This window comes from Sminthopsis crassicaudata, chromosome 4, assembly GCF_048593235.1.
Source record: "Sminthopsis crassicaudata isolate SCR6 chromosome 4, ASM4859323v1, whole genome shotgun sequence".
In the NCBI taxonomy this organism is placed as follows: Eukaryota; Metazoa; Chordata; class Mammalia; order Dasyuromorphia; family Dasyuridae; genus Sminthopsis; species Sminthopsis crassicaudata.
Window position 1 is genome coordinate 285,885,360 of NC_133620.1, and position 12,716 is coordinate 285,898,075.

General features: G+C 39.5%; 1 protein-coding gene across 2 annotated transcripts in view; it reads right to left on the bottom strand.

Annotated features, from left to right (window-relative positions):
• Positions 1-12,716, bottom strand: part of RAB44 (RAB44, member RAS oncogene family) — a 63,519-nt gene that overhangs the window by 50,644 nt on the left and 159 nt on the right. The gene's annotated exons all lie outside the window — the stretch shown is intronic.

Here is a 12,716-nt window from a genome sequence, read left to right on the forward strand (position 1 = left end):
CCATTTTTTCCCCAAGTAGAGGAACCTAAACAGGTTAGTTCACTTATCCAAGGCCCTGCAAGGGGTATTTGAAGGCAGTTCTTCTCAGACCTGAGTGCTTGAAGATTCACACATTTATTACATGTGTGATCTTGAGCTCCATTTGCCTTGGAGACAGCTAGGTGGTTCAGTGGATAGAGCCTGAAGTCCAAAAGACCTGAATTCAAATTCAGCCTCAGATACTCAGATATATGGCCCTAAGCCAGTTGCTTATGTTTCCCTTAATCCATCAGAGAAGGAAATGACAAAACACTCCAGTGTCTTTGCCCAAAAAAAAAAAAAAAAAAAAATCTCATGGACACAATGGTCCATTGGGTCACAGAGAGTTGGACACAGGCGAATAACAACCACCTCTCAGGCCAAATCACTGCCCATTCCACTATATCATATTTGTAGGGGTGAGGGGGGCGGCACAGAGTGACATTCATTAGCCATCTTCCAGGATTATTATTGGTTTTCCAGTCACTTAGTTTGGTTTCACTTTAATGATCATTTTTTTAAGTAATAGCCTTTTATTTTCAAAATAAATGCCAAGACAGTTTTCAACATTCACCCTTGCAAAAGGGTGAAATTTTTTGGAAAAAATATTTTCCAAATGTTTCTGCCTCTCTTTCCTCCTCTCCCTCCTCTAGACATCAAGCAATTCAATATATTTAATGATCATTTTAAAATATATTTTGAGTGTTAGCTGAGTAAAAAGCAGCAATGCTGTTTCATTTCCTTACAGTCAGGAAGACTGAGTTTGCATCCATCCTCAGACATTTGACTAACTGTATTACCACAGACAAGTCACTAAATCCCTGTTTGCCTCAGTTTTCTCATATATAAAATGGGGAAAGTAATAACCCCTGACTTCCAGGGTTGTTATGAGGGTTGAATAAGATAAAATTTGTAAAGTGGTTAGCACAGTATATAGTAGGTACTTAACAAATGCTAGTTTTTCCCCATCTCCTTGTTCAATGTCCCTTCATGGTTGGGAACTGCCCAGCTCCACCTTCTGAGACAGAGGAGATCAGCATTGTGCTGCCCCAAAGGAGCCCCGACATCTGCACCTTCCCTCGGGTTCTGCTCTCCAGTCCCTTCTGGCCTAGTACCAAGAACGTGACCCATAGGGGATAATTTGCTAGAAATCAAGACTCCTAAGGAAAAGCTAGAGGGGCGCTTGTAGTTAGACTCTGCCTGACTCCATGGGGTTTTCTTAGCAAAGATACTGGAGAAGTTTGCCATTTCCTTCTCCAGCATGTTTCCGTGTCATAGATGAGGAACTGAGGCAGACTGATTCAGGATTAGACAGCTAGTAAATGTCTAAGGCTGGATTTGATTTCTGTTCTTCCTGACTCCAGGCCCACTGCGACACTAACCATCTTTAAGATTCCGATTCATCTTGTAACATAGAATCCAGTATACTTTCCACTCATATGGTTTTCCCACCTTGTGGTTTCAATCTCTTATTTAGATATTTGCTAATTTATAATTGGGTAAATCACTTATCTTTGAGCCTCAGGCTTCCCACTCTTAAAATGGGAATGATATTTTTATTACTTACCTCACAGGGGGATTATGAAAAAAAAATAAGTTGCAAATCTCTATGGCAGGCCTCCCTCATTTCATTGTTATCATTATTATTAATATCAAAAGTATCTCTAGGGGCTCCTCCCATGTTATGCAGAAAACACAGTGTTTCTCATCCTGGTCAGTTGCTCAACATCCTGAAAGTCACAAGCCTCTTTTGCTATCTTGTTATCTTGGTACTGCTAGACAATTATCTATTATAACACTATACTTGGGAGAAAACAACTGCTTTCTGAGCAAAAGTTGATGCTGTCCTCAGGTGATGGATGGTGGAGATGTTGTTGGAAGGACATTGACTCAATGTCAGAAAAGCTGGCTTGGATCCAGCATTTTTTTCTAAATAGATTAGGAAAGATTGAATGGTCACAGGTGTGGTAAGAAGGAACTGGATATGTACTTCCTTGAGAGATAACAAGATATGATTTCCAGGACCAAAGGTCATTTCAAATGATCCATTAGTAGAACATATCCAAAGTCTGGGTCGTGGAATTCTGCTGAGCCTACAGAGGTCAGGAATGGAGAAAGTAAAGATCCTCAAAAAAAAAAAAAATAGTCTCTAAAAAAAGAAAGAAACAAAGAAAAAAATGGCCTTTGGCCAGCTCTGGAATTATCAAGTATACAACCCAATACCCCTGTTTGAACCAAGTGTTCCCAGGAGATTGGTGATTGCCATGCAGCAAATCATGGGTCTCACTATCTGAAGGAAAGAGGTCAACCGTCTGATCTCATGCTCCTAAGACTACTTCCTCAGTCAATATCTTTGTTCTCAGCACGTTCCATCCTTCATCACAGTCCATCTATAACCATCCCATGTTGGTCAATGAGAACCCTTCATAATTTTTTTTCTTTTTCTTTTCTTTTTTTTTTTTCCCCCTGAGGCTGGGGTTAAGTGACTTGCCCAGGGTCACACAGCTAGGCAGTGTTAAGTGTCTGAGACCAGATTTGAACCCGGGTCCTCTTGAATTCAAGGCTGGTGCTCTATCCACTGAGCCACCTAGCTGCCCCTATAATTTTTAAATTTTCCTATACATGCAAAGTCCCCCAACTCATAGATCCTGAATGCCTCTACCACCACAATCCATCAAAACCTTCATCACAAATCAATATGTCAATATAGTCTGTCAATACCTATCCTTCATAATTTGCCAATATTTCTATACATATGAGTCAAACACACACAGCCCTTCAATCTCTCAACAACCATCCTTCAGAGACTATTGATAACTTCCTTCATAATTCATCAGTTATCATCATTGATAACTTCCTTCATAACTCTTCAGTCTGTCAACACGAACTTTTCACAGTTCATCATCAAATGCTCTCATACATAATCCGGCAATACCATCCATCACTCCAACAATCACCCCTTGAAAGCTCCTTAACACCCTACCACCACAATCTGTAAAAACCTTTACCATATTGTTAACGCTCCCATTTCAGTCAGCTCACCTTTCACAGTCTGTCAAAGCACTTCCTCCAACAGAATGTCAACAAGACTCTTCACAGGTTTTTCATGGCCCTACTATCATTCAGTCTATCAACACTCTCATCACAATGAGCCAACACCCACCCTGCATAATTTGTCAATATTCCTCTATTTATATGTCTTTCAACACTTCTGTTCAATCTATCAGCAACCATCCTTCACAATCAACAGCTCCCTTCCTAATATATCAATAATCCTGCTCAGACTGTCAATATTCCTTTTACAGCCCCTCCCAACCCCACTTACAGTTTATCAATACCTTCCATAGTCTGTCAACAAGTTCTCTCCATCACAATACTTTGTCAGCATTCTCACTGTACTGTCAACACTGCTCTCAATCTGTCAATATCTACTTTTCATAAATCATAGTCTGTCAATATCTCTTTAGTCTATCAACAACACCCTTCATAAGACCTGAAGACTCCCTACCACTACCCACACAATCTGTCAACACACTTGTCACAATGTGCAACATTTAGCAATGTGTCTCTCTGTCAACCCCTTTTGCAGTCTTTCAGCACCCATCTCTATCAACAACTCTCCTCACAGTCCATCAATAACCCATCTCAGTCTACCTTTAACCATCTATCAAGACATTCCTTCATTCATAACCTGTCAATCATCCTTTCAATTTGTTGGTTACTCCTCGAATCCTTCAGTACTCAACTCTACCATGCAATCGGTCAATAGTCAACTTCTCCTAATTGATCAACACCCACCTTTCCTAGTCTACCAAGACGCTCCAACAGAGCTACACAGTCTGTCAATAGCACCTTCAGTCAGTCACCAACCATTCCTCACAACTCTTTACCAATGACCCAAAATCAGTATCACCATTCACAATCCATCAACAGCCTCTGCACTCAATTTTTCCATGTCACCAATCCACACACCTCTGGGTTTTTTTTCCAAATCTTTAGGTAAAAACAATAGCTCCAGCCCACCAATAATCAGTGGACTTTCACATTAAATGATATAATTATTTCTGTTGAGGTGCCTAAGAGATATTTCCTTTTTTGTCTCCTTGACAATTTCCTAGATAAGTTGTAAATTCCCTAGCCTTTGGGCTTAACTTTTTAAAAAGAGGGTATACTTCGGAATCTAATAATGTGCAACAAGAAAATGGTATTTACACACCTATATTGTATCTGGGTTATATTGTAACATATGTAAAATGTATGGTATTGCCTGTCATGGGGGGAGGGAGTGAAGGGAGGGGGGGATAATTTGGAAAAATGAATACAAGGGATAATGTTATATAAAAAAATTACTCATGCATATATACTGTGGAAAAAAAATTCTAAATTTAAAAAAAATAAAAAAATAAAAAGAGAGTATATACGACCATCAATTCTGATGAATATGATTCCTTCCAACAATGAGATGATTGACATCAGTTCCAATGATCTTGTGATGAAGAGAGATATCTACACCCAGACAGAGGACTGTGGGAACTGAATGTGGATCACAACATAACATTCTAACTCTATTTGATAGTGTTTACTTGCATGTTGTTTTCTTACTCATTTCCTTTCCTTTTTGTTATGATTTTCTTGTGCAACTAGAGAATTGTATAAATATGTTTACATATTGGATTTAACATATATTTTAACATGTATAACATATATTGGATTGCTTGCCATCTAGGGGAAGGAGGGGGGAAATCTGAAACACAAGGCTATGTAAAGGTCAGTGTTGAAAAATTATCCCTGCATATGTTTTGAAAATAAAAGGCTTTTTTTTTTTTTTAAGAGAAAGGATATAATAATTAAATAAAGCAAAGTAGGTGCCTTCTGATTGGGACATTAGATTGTAAGCTCTTTGAGGGCAGGGATTGTTTTTGTTTTCATTTGTATGTGTATTCTCAACTCTAAGCACTGTGATGGAACATAGTACAGACTTAATAAATGTTTGTTCGATGATTGCCTGACTGAATTTTTTTTAAGTGTTACATGAATGTAATATACTATCACAGTATTGCAAGCAATATGATTATGAAGAATTGGGGAGACTGATATGAAATAAGTAGAATCAAGAAAACAGTGCAAAATGATCATACAGATGGAAAAATGAATGATCAAAGAAAACTGAACTCTGTAGAGTCCTATCTGGTCCACAGAGAGTTGAGAAAAACAGTTCCCCCTCTCTCTGCAGAGGTGGAGCATTATGGATATGGACTAATGCATATACTGTTAGGCACTTTAGGGCTTGGCAAACTTCTTTTTTTCCTCTCTTTAAAAAATGTTTTTAATTGGACGATTACCAGAGTACAAAAGGAGATAGAAATTAATGTGATATAATAGCAAATTGCATCAACAAAGTAAAATATTTTTAAGAGCTAAACTTTTTTTGTTAAAAGGTATGATCCTGGGTCAGCTAAGTGGTGCAGTGGATAGAGCACCAGCCCTGAAGTCAGGAGGACCAGAGTTCAAATCTGGTCTCAGACACTTAACACTTCCTAGCTGTGTGACCCTGGGCAACTTATTTAACCCCAATTGCCTCAGGAAAAAAAAAGGCATGATCCTCTGGGAGGAGAAAAAGGAAAGTTTACCTTGGGAAATGTAAGAGATGTAAAAATACAAAGGGGTACACAGGAGGTGGAGGAGGGAGGAAAAAAGGGAGAGGTAAGGACAGAAGGGAGAGAAAAGAGAGAAAAGGAAGAAAGGAGGGAAGGACAGAGGGGACAGGGAAAGGGAGAAGGGGAGGAAAAGGAAAAGGGAGAAAGAAGAAGAGAGGAAAATGGAGAGAGAATGAGAGAGGAAAGGAAAGAGGGGAAGGAAAGGAAAAGGGAGATAAAAAGAGAGAGGAAAAGAAAGAAGGAAAGAGAAAGAAGAAAGAGGGGAGGGAAAGGAAAGGGAAAGAGAAGGAAGAGGGGAGGGAAGAACAAAGAAGAATGGGAAGGGAAGGAGAAGAGGGAAAGGAAAGGGGAGAAGGAAAAAGAGAGAAAAATGGAAAGGGAAAGAGAGGAAATGAGAGAGGGAAAGGGAAAGAAAAGGGGAGAAAGGAAGGGAAAGGAAAAGGAAGAGAGGAAGGAGGAAAAAGGAGAGGGAGAGAAGAGGAAAAGAGAGGGAGAATGGAACAGAGATGGAAAAGGGAGAAATGGAAAGAGGGAGTCTGAACAGAGAAACTTGGAAATGGAATACACATTTGAATCCCTGAAGAGAATTCTCACTGTCCATGTAGCCCCTCTAAGGAACAATGAACCACCCAAACCACCATCAAAAGAAGAGGAACCAGATGAAGATGTAAACCAACATAAAGACACAGAACCATGGGGAGTGGATGGAGACATACTAGGAACTGGAGGGAGTCCAGCACAGTAAACATATGGCTCTTCCACCACCACCCCAAGAAAGGAGGAGCTGTGACTACATAGAGATGGGAGGAAAGGAAGGGTTGGGCACAGTTGGGGCCACGATGTGAAGGAGCAATATGAATCTATTTGTATGTGAGTCATGAAAGCTGTGTGGGTCCAGAGGGAAGGACTCTACCAAAGTGGGGGGAGAGGAAGGGTGGTACTGGATTCCTTAATAACCCTATTTTTTTTTTCAATTAGAAGATTTCTACCTAGAGTAATACTGTAAATATTTAGGTCCCTGGACAAGATAAAGCTCACCAGAAAAGATGAAAGCCTAACTAGTTTCCCCTTGCAAGAAATTAAAACCATTATAAAACTGGGTACTTAGCAAGGAGTCCAAGCAAGTGTGTGCTGGTAAATATTTAACAACCAGCTCCGGGTGGGGGTAGGGGGATATACTCACAATAAACATAAATTTAATATGCATTTTAATATCTTCTCCATTATTTCCTTAAATCTAGGCAATCAACAAAACAATATATATCAAACTCTGATTTGTAGTGTCTGCTGATTTCCAAGATGCAAAAGTGCACACACAAAAAATTTAATAATCCACTCTCTTGAGTGGATGCAAAACTGGTTCCAGCATACCCCTGAGTCTAGGCAAGCATCCCTTCTGGTGGGCCCCATCCTTCCTAGGGAAGTCTGGACAATGCTGTAGATTCCTAGGCAAAGTGGATGTCTACCACAAAAGGAAAAAGAAAAGATATCTTAATTATTTATGAGCTTGGGTGTGAATCTTATGTATTTTTGATGAGTTAAATAAAACATATCCTGGTTTTAATACTTTGTTAGCCTGGGTGCTTTTAGGGAATTGTGGGCCTAATAAGAGACATAAACCAAATTCTTATGTTTTCAGGGAAAACTCTATGAATGAATCAAAAAAACACATAAATGATTGAAAAGTTTTCTCCACCCCCAAGATTGAACCTGGTCAGTGGAAAGATGGGGCTATTTGACTTTTGTTTATGTTCTCAGCACCCAGACACATGCTTAATAGATGTGTATTAAGTTGAATGAAATCAAAGTCAGTTCTGGGGAGGTGAGAGTTGCAGTCCTAAACCAGAGGACACATGTTTTAATTCCCTTGTCTTTTTCCTTGGTCAGGGGAATCAAAATGAGTAGGTAGGAATGTGGGTTGCATTGTGGCCTCCAAACCTGATTGGCTGAAAGTGAGCCTAGCATTGTAAGGATGGGCAAATGAGCTCTAAGCAGAGCCCCCCAGGCAGGTGAATCCTGTATCAGCAGTAATTCCTAGGCATTCTGGTGTCAAAAAGGACATTCTCTTAGGGCCCTGCAAGAATCTTGGCACCAGGGAAATGTAGTTAAAGATTAGATTAGAAAGCTCAGGCACCACCCAGTCTGGAACTGGGTAGTTTTCTTTTATGAGTGCTTCTAATTACCTTAACCTGGTGTGTTATTTCTGACTGTATATATTCTTTTTCCCCTTGTAAATAAATTCTAGAAAATCCACTGTCATCGTCTGGAGTATGTGGAGACAGGGAAAGAAAAGAGAACGTCAGACTCTGTGCAATTACACTGATGATGACAGCAAGAGCTGCAGAAAGGAGAAAAGACCATTAGGAATTCAGGACGGGATGATGTAGTGGAAAGAGTATGGGATGTGAAATTGGAGAAGCTGGACTCAATACCCATCGTCCCTACTTGCTTCCCCTCACTCAGCTTGTTTCCTCTTCTATAAAATAAAGAGGTCAGAGTATGCTTTCTTGCTCTAAATTCTATAAAGCTGCACATGGATAGTTTCTAAAGTCCCTTCTAGATAAATTTTAATCCTGTCGTAAATGTAAATCCCATCTTCTCTGCACCCAGGGAGCAAAGACTCTCAAGTACCAGAAAGGTCCCAGGGATTGGTATATTCATCAGGAGATGTAAAGAAATTAGTAAAAGGTGAAAATCTTGAAACCAAGAGCAAAGTCCCTTGGAATGGGATCCCAGTGAGGTGGGGACTCCAACAATGAACTAGAGTCAAGAAGACCTAATTTTGAATCCTGCCTCAGACACTAACTAGTTATATGAGTATAGGCAAGTCATCTAGTCTCTCTCTTCTTCAGTTTCCTCATTCGTAAAAGGGAGATATCAAGGTTATCGTGAAAATAAGATGAAATAATATTTGTAAGGTTTTTTTTTGCACAGTCCTGCCACATAATAGATGATTAATAAATGCTTCTTTCCTTCCTTCCTCCTTTCTTTCCTTCTTTTTTCCCTCTCTTCCTCCCTCCTTCTTTCTTCTCTTCTTCATTCCTTTTTCCTTCCTTTCATCCTCCCTCTATCCCTTTCTTCTTTCCTACCTTCATCCTTTCTTTCCTCTTTCCCTCTCTTTTTCCCTCCTTCTATCTTTCTTCTTTCCTTTCTTCCTTTTTCTTTCCTTCTTTCTTCCCTTCCTCATTCCTTTCCTTTCTATTTTCCTTTTTCTCCCTTCTTTCTTTCTTGTTCTTTCCTTTCTTTCTTCTATCTTAACCTGAAACATATATGAATTTGCCCTTACTAGTGGGCTAAAAGAATAGCCTTATCAGTATTTAATTGTCAGTATCTAATCCAAAATGTAGAATTGTCATTCATGAATGACTCAAGGATCCATTTTGTATGATGATAAAAAGCCTTCTATTTAGCTTAGGAATTGAAAGGACTGATAGTCAATAGAGGCAGAATGTATATAAAGATGCAAGGGTAAAATCTTGTTCTCTTCCTTGACTGATTTCAAGTAAGGAAATCTTGCTGTGAGCCACCAAGAGGCGGGAGGGACAGCTGATTGTTTATCCCCCCTCCCCCTACCTGGCTACCATGTGTCCTTGACTGTATGGTGCCAATTGTGTGTGTGTGTGTGTGTGTGTGTGTGTGTGTGTGTGTGTGTGTGTGTGTGTGTTTATTCTTCCCTGGTCTTAGGTAAATTAATGTTTCCTGATAGAATCAACCAAGTTATGACTTTCCAAACTTCAAAAAGTCAAAAGAGAGAGACATTATGGCCACTAGACATTTTAGCAAGTGGAGTTGGTGGCCAAGACTGCCCTAATTTATAGCAGCAGCAGCAGCTGAGTCTGGCAAGGGGCCAGCTGAGCAGCCCTGCTTGACCCAACTCAGCAATGGATTAGTCTGACAGCTGAGATACCATGTCCTGGAAAGAACTAGCCCCCCTGATAGAGGGAGAAACTCGTCCATCACCAAGAGAATGCCCAGAAAGGAACTTCATAAGGATTGCAGCAAAGTGGAAGGCGGGGAAGATTAGCAAGGCCAGGAATCAAAAGATACCTATCAGTCCTCTATGTAGATCCAACTACCTCTGTTACATGAATTTTGAGTTCACTTCTTTAAGGGACTTTATGTATGTAAGAGAAGAGGGGACCCCTGGTTTGGAGGGAGGAGGAATATGCAACTTCCTTCCTTGTTATCTCTTCTTAGTAAATGGCTCTCTTGCCAAACTAATTGATGTCAACTTGCAAATTGATATTGGAAGGAACCCACAGGATAGGGAGATGTGAATTAGCAACACGATTAGAAGCCACTACTCAGTGTTATCCCCTAGGACCCTAAGAGGAAGAGGAATTAGCTGCCCTCTAGGAACCCAACCTGACCGGAAGAATGGAAATTGGGAAAATTCTTCTGAGGGGGGGCACATACAAAATTATAGTATTGGAAGAAAAAAGTCCAAACTAATATTTGGATATTGTAGGATCTGTGATTTCATCAGTATAGGCATTTCCTGGTGTGGGAAACTCACTCCACTGAGCAGATCACAATCCATTATGATAGAGCAGATAAATCCAGAGATCCAGAAAAGTTCAAAGTTGCCCAGACTTACACAATTTGACACCTAAAATACCATCACCTACATACACCATACTGTCCAACATGTACCTGAACCAAAATTCCCTCTCCATCATCCCCCACAGGAGCCTTGTGGCTTCACATAAACAGCCAAATGATAGGAAGATGACCAGCTCCTAAAGCAGTCCGTTACACTTTGAGATAACTCTAGTCTGGAAGTTTGTCTCTTTTAGTCAAATCTAAATAGACCTTTTCCAACTACAACCCATTGTTTATAATTCTGTCTTTGAGAGTCAAACAGAACATATTTAATCTCTCACACGGCAGCCCCTTCGGACTTTGAAGAAAATTGTTATTTCTCTCTTAATCTTTTTTACTCTATGCTCCTGAGCTAATTGCAAGGAGGAGCTGAAATCCCCAGGGACTTGGCTGGTATTAGCAGCAACTGAAGCTCAAGGAGGAATCTTTGCAGATAGACTGAGGGACCTGGAACATAAGACTGATGTGACAAATGCACAGCAATCCACCTCTCACTCCATAGTCCCAGTCAGCTGGCTTTTCCAAGTATGAAGTCATAGCATCTTAATATGCTGCCCTAAATACTTTTGAATCAAAGAATTTAGAGCTGAAAGAAACTTTAGGGAATTTCTGTTCCATCATCCAGCAAAGAGGAAAACTGAGGTTCAGAAAGACAAGTAATATGGTACCATGAAAGAGAGAAGAAGGAGGAAGAGAAGGAGGAAAAAGAGAAGGAGGAGGAAGAAAAGGAGGAGAAGAAAGAGGAAGAAGAAGAGGAGGAGAAAGAGGAGAAAGAAGGGAGGAGGAGGAGGAGAAAGAAGAGGAGGAGGAAGAGAAAAGAGAACTGAATAAGATTTCACCAGGACCTGAGTACAAAGGCTGCCTGAGACATTAGCTGGATAAGTCTTTCTATGGATCACAGTTTTCTTTATCATTTTCATAAAATGGAGGTGAAAATACTTGCTGGACAGTGCTTTGTCAAGCATGATAGATTCACCATTATCAAGTGCCTTTCCCAAGGTCATACAGTTATTAAGTTGCAAAGTCAAAATTCAAACCCACAAACTATGTCTGGAGAACTAGTATTTTCTAATATAATATGCTTTGAAATTCTAAGATTTTTTTTTCTTATTAGGTAGAGTTTGTCTCTAGCTTTTTATCTTACATTCCTTGAGCCCAGGATTTCTTTATTCTGTTCCCCATGAAACCATTGTTCCCCAATAAAAGCCAAGCTCCTCAGTCTGACATCTACAATCCTCCACAATATGTCTCTCTTTAAAAAAAATTGTTTATTTCGGTTTTAATTTATTGAATAAAACAAGCATTTCCATAACAAAGTATTTTAAAAGATGATTGCACATGAAACTGAAAATCTATTATATACAACTTTTTATTCCTTTTAAATATATAATAAAATTATCTTGTAAATTTGTTTCTTTTCTTTTTTTTCCTTTCCTCCTCCCAATCTTTCCATGTATACGTCACACTTGTCCCTTTTCAAGTGCTTTTATGTTCTAGCCAAACTGGATGACTTTCCTTACCGGCTGCCATGACTTTGCTTACATAATTCTCTCTATTTAGAACCACCCTGCTAGTCTCCTTTCTTTATCTGCATAGTCTTGGCCAATCCAGCTCAAATGCCTCCTCTCTTCTGAAGCCCTCCTGAGCCAAAAATGATCCACCCCTCCGAAACTTCAAGAATAACATATAAAAAACTAGGGGACCTTTAGGACCTACTCCTTATTTTACAGGTATGAAAACTAGGGTCCAGGGAAACTACATTTCTTGCCTAAGTTGGCATTTAGAGCCTGGTCCTCCTCTAACTGCAAAATCAATGTTCTTTCCACTGTGCTACACTGCCTGCCTTAGGATTCATCGAATTTTAGCTATCTTTTTCTTGCATCTTACTGCACCCCCCACCTCCAGAATATAAGCTCCAAGAAGGCAAGAACTATTTTTTGTTCATTTTTGTATCTTTCATGGTAACTTACCAATAGTAGGTGAACCAATAGTGCTGAGTTGCCTACCTTACCATGCCATGGAGGTAATGTTAGGTTTATTAAAGGTACGCAATTTGTCTTATGATGAGAAGAATAATAACTTTTAAATTTTCATAGTTTGGTCTTTAAAATATTAATTGTAAGACTAACTGTGTGTGTGTGTTTGTGTTTGTGTATATGTATAATTTTAAACTCCTTAAATAAAGGTAGATGAAAAAATGTTTGTTGATTGATTTAAGCCCTCTAAATTCCTTTATTTCATTTGAGCTTTACTGAAGTAGTTAGAGGTAGGCAAGATGTCCTTGTATCCCCATTTGACAGATGAGGAAACCGAGGACAAAAAAAGTCATATTGTATCTCTTAACTCTTAGTACTAGTGTCCCTGCCTAAGCTAGCCATCTGGAAGCCTTATACACTCAGCAAAGGTCTCTATGCCATCCCTGAAATTGCCCTGGGATGC